Source organism: Gastrolobium bilobum, unplaced genomic scaffold, assembly GCF_033153095.1.
Source record: "Gastrolobium bilobum isolate Gb01-03AN ecotype WA unplaced genomic scaffold, APGP_CSIRO_Gbil_v1 utg30867, whole genome shotgun sequence".
Classification (NCBI taxonomy): domain Eukaryota; kingdom Viridiplantae; phylum Streptophyta; class Magnoliopsida; order Fabales; family Fabaceae; genus Gastrolobium; species Gastrolobium bilobum.
In genome coordinates, this window is record NW_026899811.1 from 44,002 (window position 1) to 50,198 (window position 6,197).

At 35.5% G+C, this 6,197-nt stretch overlaps 1 non-coding gene across 1 annotated transcript; it reads left to right on the forward strand.

The window, feature by feature from the left end:
* Positions 1 to 1,141: 1,141 nt before the first annotated feature.
* Positions 1,142 to 1,247, forward strand: LOC133293733 (small nucleolar RNA R71). The gene has a single exon (XR_009749098.1). It is a non-coding gene; the product is annotated as a small nucleolar RNA R71 (small nucleolar RNA).
* The last annotated feature ends 4,950 nt before the right edge of the window (positions 1,248 to 6,197 follow it).

Sequence of the window (6,197 nt, forward strand, 5' to 3'; positions counted from 1 at the left end):
CTTGCAACTTGTGTTTTCTTGATAAAAGGTCCTTCATAAACTTGGCATAATTGGGTATATTGGCCAGAGCCTCAGCAAAGGGTATATTAACGTGCAACTTTTTGAAGATATCAAGAAATCTGGCATATTGCTGCTTCTGAGCATCTTTCTTGAATCTTTCAGGATAAGGTGCCATGGCTCTCACATATCCAGGACTCATCTCAAATTTCTTCTTTTCAACAACAATTGGTTGCTCTTCTTCTTCACCTTTCTGAAGAGGCTTCACAACCTTAGAAGAAATTACAACTTCTTTTTCGGGCTCCTCAACCTCATTAAGCTTCTCATCAGCTCCCACATTTATGTTTGGCTTTTCTAGGGCTACCACCACTTTACCACTTCTAGTTGTAAAAGCCATACAATCTTCCTTTGGATTAGTAATTGTATTACTAGGAAGGTACCTGGAGTTCTATCAGCAATTTGTTTAGCTAGTTGGCCAATTTGATTCTCCAAATTTCTGAAGATGCACTTGTGTTCTTTGTATTAGCTCTAGTCTCTTCCATGAAAGCATTAGAATGTTGAGCCATTTGTCCTACTAGCTTTTCCAAATCAGAAGGTTCCTTGGGTTGGATTGGTGGAGGCTGCAAATAGTTGTTAGATTTGAAGTCAAGACCAGTTCCATGAATCCTCCTTTGAAAATTACTACTTCCAGCAGAAAAATTCTGATTTCTTGGAATATTTTGCTGCGGAGGTCTTTGATCATACCAAATGCCATTCACCTGCATTTGTTGAGGAGGATCAGAAGACAACAAAGAAGGACATTCATTAGACTCATGATTGTCCTGGCAATATTCCCACACAACAGTAACAGCTTGAGCCTGAACACCAGAAAGCTGCATCTTATCAAGCCTTGAAGTCAAATTTTCCATTTGTTGTGATTACAACTTATTTTCAGCCAGCACAACATCATTTCCTTCCAACTGAAGAATACCTCTCTTAGGCTTAGATGACAACCCTTCATTTTCATTAGCTAATTCTCTCAATCAGCTCAAAAGTCTCATTTGTTCTCAAGGATTTAATAGTACCACCTGTGATACCATTCAACACCATCTGAATGTCAGGTTTACAACCGTTGAAGAAGATTCTCACTTGATTGTCAGCGGTCAAGTTATAATGAGGACACCTCCTCATTAAATCCTTGAATCTGTTCCAAGCTCCACACATAGTTTCACCCTCTAACTGAGTGAAATTGGTAATGTCATTCACCATCTGATTATATCTCTCCATAGAGAAGAACTCAGCAAAGAACTTTTGAGACAGATCATCCAATGTAGGAAAGCTACGTGCAGGCTGCCTTTCCAACCAACTAAGAGCCTTTCCCTTAACAGCAAAAGGGAACAACCGCAACCGGATTGCATCATTGGACACCTGAGGATGTTTAGTTGAGTCACATACCATAAGAAATCTGTCTATGAATCTGTGAGGATCTTCATCCTCCTCTCCTCCAAACTGGGCTCTCTCCACCAATTGAATAGTGGAAGACTTAAGCTCCCAATTGTTGTTACCAATTACCGGCTGGACAATGCTTGAGTGTTTGTAGTTGGTCATATGATGTAATGACATGATTACTCATGTTAGTTATTATTGTGTAATATGATTTTTATGTGAGATGACCTAAGGAAAGAATTTCTAGGTGTCAAGACGTATGCATGTATCACTTAATCAACTCCCTTTAGATATGATGATTTAGGTGCCAAGGAAGGTACTATATAGCTTAATTAAACCACATATATGGTTGACACTTGTTGTATGTCTTAAGTAAAGACAACTAAGTACAAGATGAAGTGATATAGGGCAAGGGGTTGAATGCTAAACCCCTAGCCTGGAAAAAGATATTCCATTTCGCCACTGTCGTGGAATATCCGGATATTGGTGACCTAATATCTGGATATTGATATCCGGATATTCAGGGAGAACAAAAGTAAAAACAAATGTTTAAAAAGAAATGCTTGTACACCTTATGGAATTTAAATATGGAAGGCTTAAATCCACTTCTAAGGAGTGTGGTGCCTAAATAAATGTTAAGAAAAATGCGAGTAGCTATAATAAATAATTTAGATTTTATTGGATGTCTTAGGATGTGTCTCTATTATTATGTCATAGATGACTAGATAATATAAAAATTTGGTAAGGTTGGCATAAAATGAATAATTAATTAGTGGATGGTTAAGTATGATAAATAAAGTAATTAGTGGATAATTTTGATATCAACGGATATTACAAGTGAATAATTAATGATGATTATGATAACAGGTAAGTGTAAGATTAATTGTGAAAATTGTAACACATAGGAAAAAGGAAAAAGCTTATCCGCATTTTTCACTTAATAGTTCTAATGTTATTTCCGCTACAAGTAATCAATATTAAGCTATGCTTAATATCATTCTAATGTTAATAAATCGGTTCTAGAATAGGGTGTTACATTAGGAAATCGATTCCCATCCCTTAAAAATGGGTGGTTGTAGTTTACATACCTCCCCTATCCTGAGGGAATAGATTCCCTTCCTGACGGGAACAGATTCCTGAACTAGGGAATCGTTTCCCTCCATATGGGAACAGATTTCTGGGAATCGATTCCTTCCTGGTGGGAACAGATTTCCATATGTAAAAATTCTTAGCAGTAGCCAAGTTTTCGTTCCCTGTTTCTGGAAAACACACTTTGACAGCATTTTGCTACACTTTAAACCATGGGGACTCATCCCCAAATTTTCATGGGACCTAATAGACGTTATATTCAATTAATCTAGCATGCATATAACCACATTACGGGTTATTCACATGGTCCATCCATGGATCTCTCTATGAATATACATATGCCTCTCATACTTACATAAAATAAAATTAACATCAAATCTATTACATGTCATATGAATATACATACTTATGTCTCCCAAATGAACTATATATAACATGCATTATCTATCTACCAAAAGATACATCAAAGTATAACCTATACATATGTCTCTACATAAATATATAGGCATAAATATACCCCTACTGATATGTCTCCAACATATATATGAATCTAAGCCAAAAAGAGAAAGAATCTTGATCAATCCTAGATAAAAGGGCTGTAATTACTGTTAATTTAATAAATCTCAATCAGAGATCATGCAACTGATTTCCTTCTGATTTTGTAGGAAAATAGGGCAAAAAGAAGCCTAATTTGAAAGCATAAAACTGAAGTCCCACGCTAATAGCGTGGGTGTGGTGCTGACAGCGCCAGAAGAAATTTTCATCCAGAGAAATTCACGCTGTTAGCGTGGCATTCGCGCTACTAGGCCAGACAATCTTGCCAACCACGCTGACAGCGTGGGAACCACGCTAGTAGCGTGAACTTCCAGTATTGTGAACAAAACTCCCACGCTATCAGCGTGGAAACCACGTTGTAGCGTGAGAGGTACAGGAAAATCAATAAATTATCCCATTTTAAATCAGAGAAGATTGGACTTAAGATACCCGATGCAGATATAATCAAGATTTCTAAGCAAGACACATAGTTTGTAAATAGAGACTCAGAGCCCCAGAGACAATAATAATTGGTTGGAGAGAATAATGAGGATCAGAGAATTGAGAGAATTCTTGGAGACTCGCGCTGGAGATTGGGATTCCATCAGAGTTGAAGACTGAAGACATTGAGCTTCCTTCTTCTTCTTCTTTTCTTTTCTGTTTATGAACAATTTTTATTATTTGAATTTGTTTAAGTCAGACATGAATATGTCTGGCTAATTTCTTTTTGTAGTATGGATCACAGACCCGATGTGAATCCTTTTATATTTTCTATATTGTTTTTATAATTTAATTAGTTAGTTTTTTATTCTGCCTGTGCTAATTTTTCCATATCCTGATTAGAATTGGCCACTCTAATTATAGGGCTTTGAGGGTTAGGACTCACAATAGACATATTGGGGTTTTAGTCTGGACAAGAGTAGAATAACAATTTGTGCATGACCTAGACATAGGCTTACATAGATTGCAGACTTATAATTCATTTGTTTAATGCTTAATTCAAGAGGGATTACTAGGACACTAGGATTCTAATTGGGTTAATGGGTTGAAATCACTAAGACTTTAGGGTTCAACTATTTTATAGGGAAATAATGAATTGTCTGAGCAAACCAATTATTTAATTATAAAATACAATATAGGAATATAAGGGAGTATCGAAGGTGAAGTGCATCCTAGCTACAGTCTTTTTATAATTTTTAATCAATCTCATAATTTCTTGTCATTTTTTATACTCTTGCATATTGTTTTTAAAATTCCAACACTCAATCACTTTCACAAATCAAACAAATTTTCTTTTCCAACTTAAGGGAAATAGTTAAATTAGTACTTGGTGCATTAATCCTCGAGGGAACAATCTTTACTTATCATTTTATTACTTGAAACTAACTGTATACTTGCCGATTTCGCAACAACTATGCTCTCCAAAATGCTTGTATATCATAATGTGAGACATGTAAGCATCCAAAACATAATCTCCCAAGCATACATTATCATGGCAATCTAGTCTGGTCTCGTACCCTGTGATACTCCTGTACCGTCAGTACCTGCACCTGAAATTCCCATAACGTGGGGTGAGATATACATATATATCTCAGTAAACCAAGGGTCCTTGGAGATTCCTTCACCCCAAGTTCACTTCAGCATAAAAGCAATAAATCATATGATGCAACATATACATATCCATGTTATCCAAATAATGCTCATCTAAGACATCCCTCAGGTCAACACACCTTCTCAGGAATGCTCATGTCGCAATAACAATAAATCATTCCAGGCAGAGAACCTACACTCTATGAATTACACAAGGAAACATCCTTGATACATACCAAGCGGAAACACATAGCATATACCCAATGCATCACATTAAATCTATACAATTAGATATACCATATAAACCACTACCCCTTCAGGGCATGGTGGAACAAGCACAGGATAAATTCTAAAGTCTGAAAGCTTACCTGTAGTGGCTTCTTAGTAAACCTTTCTTGTATCAAATCTCCAAATACAAACAACGACAAGCTAGATCCACTTAGAGATTCAAGTGTCCATCTCCATTGCTTGATCCAATGGTTGTTTGCTAAATATTCTAGCACTAAATTCACTCATAGAATTCAATGACAACAACGAATATCAATCACCATTAACCAGTTACTTGCATTGCAAGAAATCACACTTTTCTTATCTGTAATTTTCAAAAAAGAGGGACATTATGCAAATGGTGATTTAACTTCATTTCTACTATTTAGTTTCCTTCGTTAGCATACTTCCCAACATAAACTAAGGCTAATTCATTCTCCAACATCACAAACCTAGCAACATTTATCATAAACAACCTAAATATCACCCATTATGAAAACTTAGAGGAAAATGGATTTTCTTACCTCAAATGGCTTCACAAAGTCCCAAGGAATATTTTCTAAACCTTGAATGAGATCAAACCAATATCCTTTGTTCAAAAATACCTCAAAACCACCACATTCCAAGGATTTTTCTCTCTACACTCACTCTCAACACTTTGTGAATTATAGGTTATGATCTCCTCACAATTCTAAGCAACTTTGGTTTTTTACTTCAAGGAAAATAGATGACTAATAAGGAAGTTGTAATTCAAGCTTCTCTCCTATGGTGTCTGCGGGTCTCACGAAGAAGGAGAAATGTAATGATCTTTGTCTTAAACTTTAGATATTTTAACAAAATATAAAGTTTACATAAGTCAAAGAAACTTTAAGAGTAATCTCAATCATGTCCTTTCATCCATTTAATTCCTCTAACCTGGTTTTAGACTATCACTAAAATTATATCTCGGTGTTTCATTCAATTATTTTTAAGTTCTGGGTAACTTTTGCCTACTAGCAATTATACCCCAAAACTCACACTATTTGCACTTTTTCCAAAAATGCCTTATTTTGGCCTAATTAGATTTTCAACCTAATTATACCATTAATTCCAAGATTAAATCATTAATCATATCATAAATTCATATTACACAGGTTAGGGTTATTATAGATCAGTTATGTATTTGACTCGATTTGAAACTGGTCCTGAACTGGTTCAACCGGTATTAAACCAACGCCGGATTTTAAAAAAAAAATTGATTTTGTGAAATTTTTGACAAAATGCTTGAAAAATACCACTAATGAAATTTGAACCTA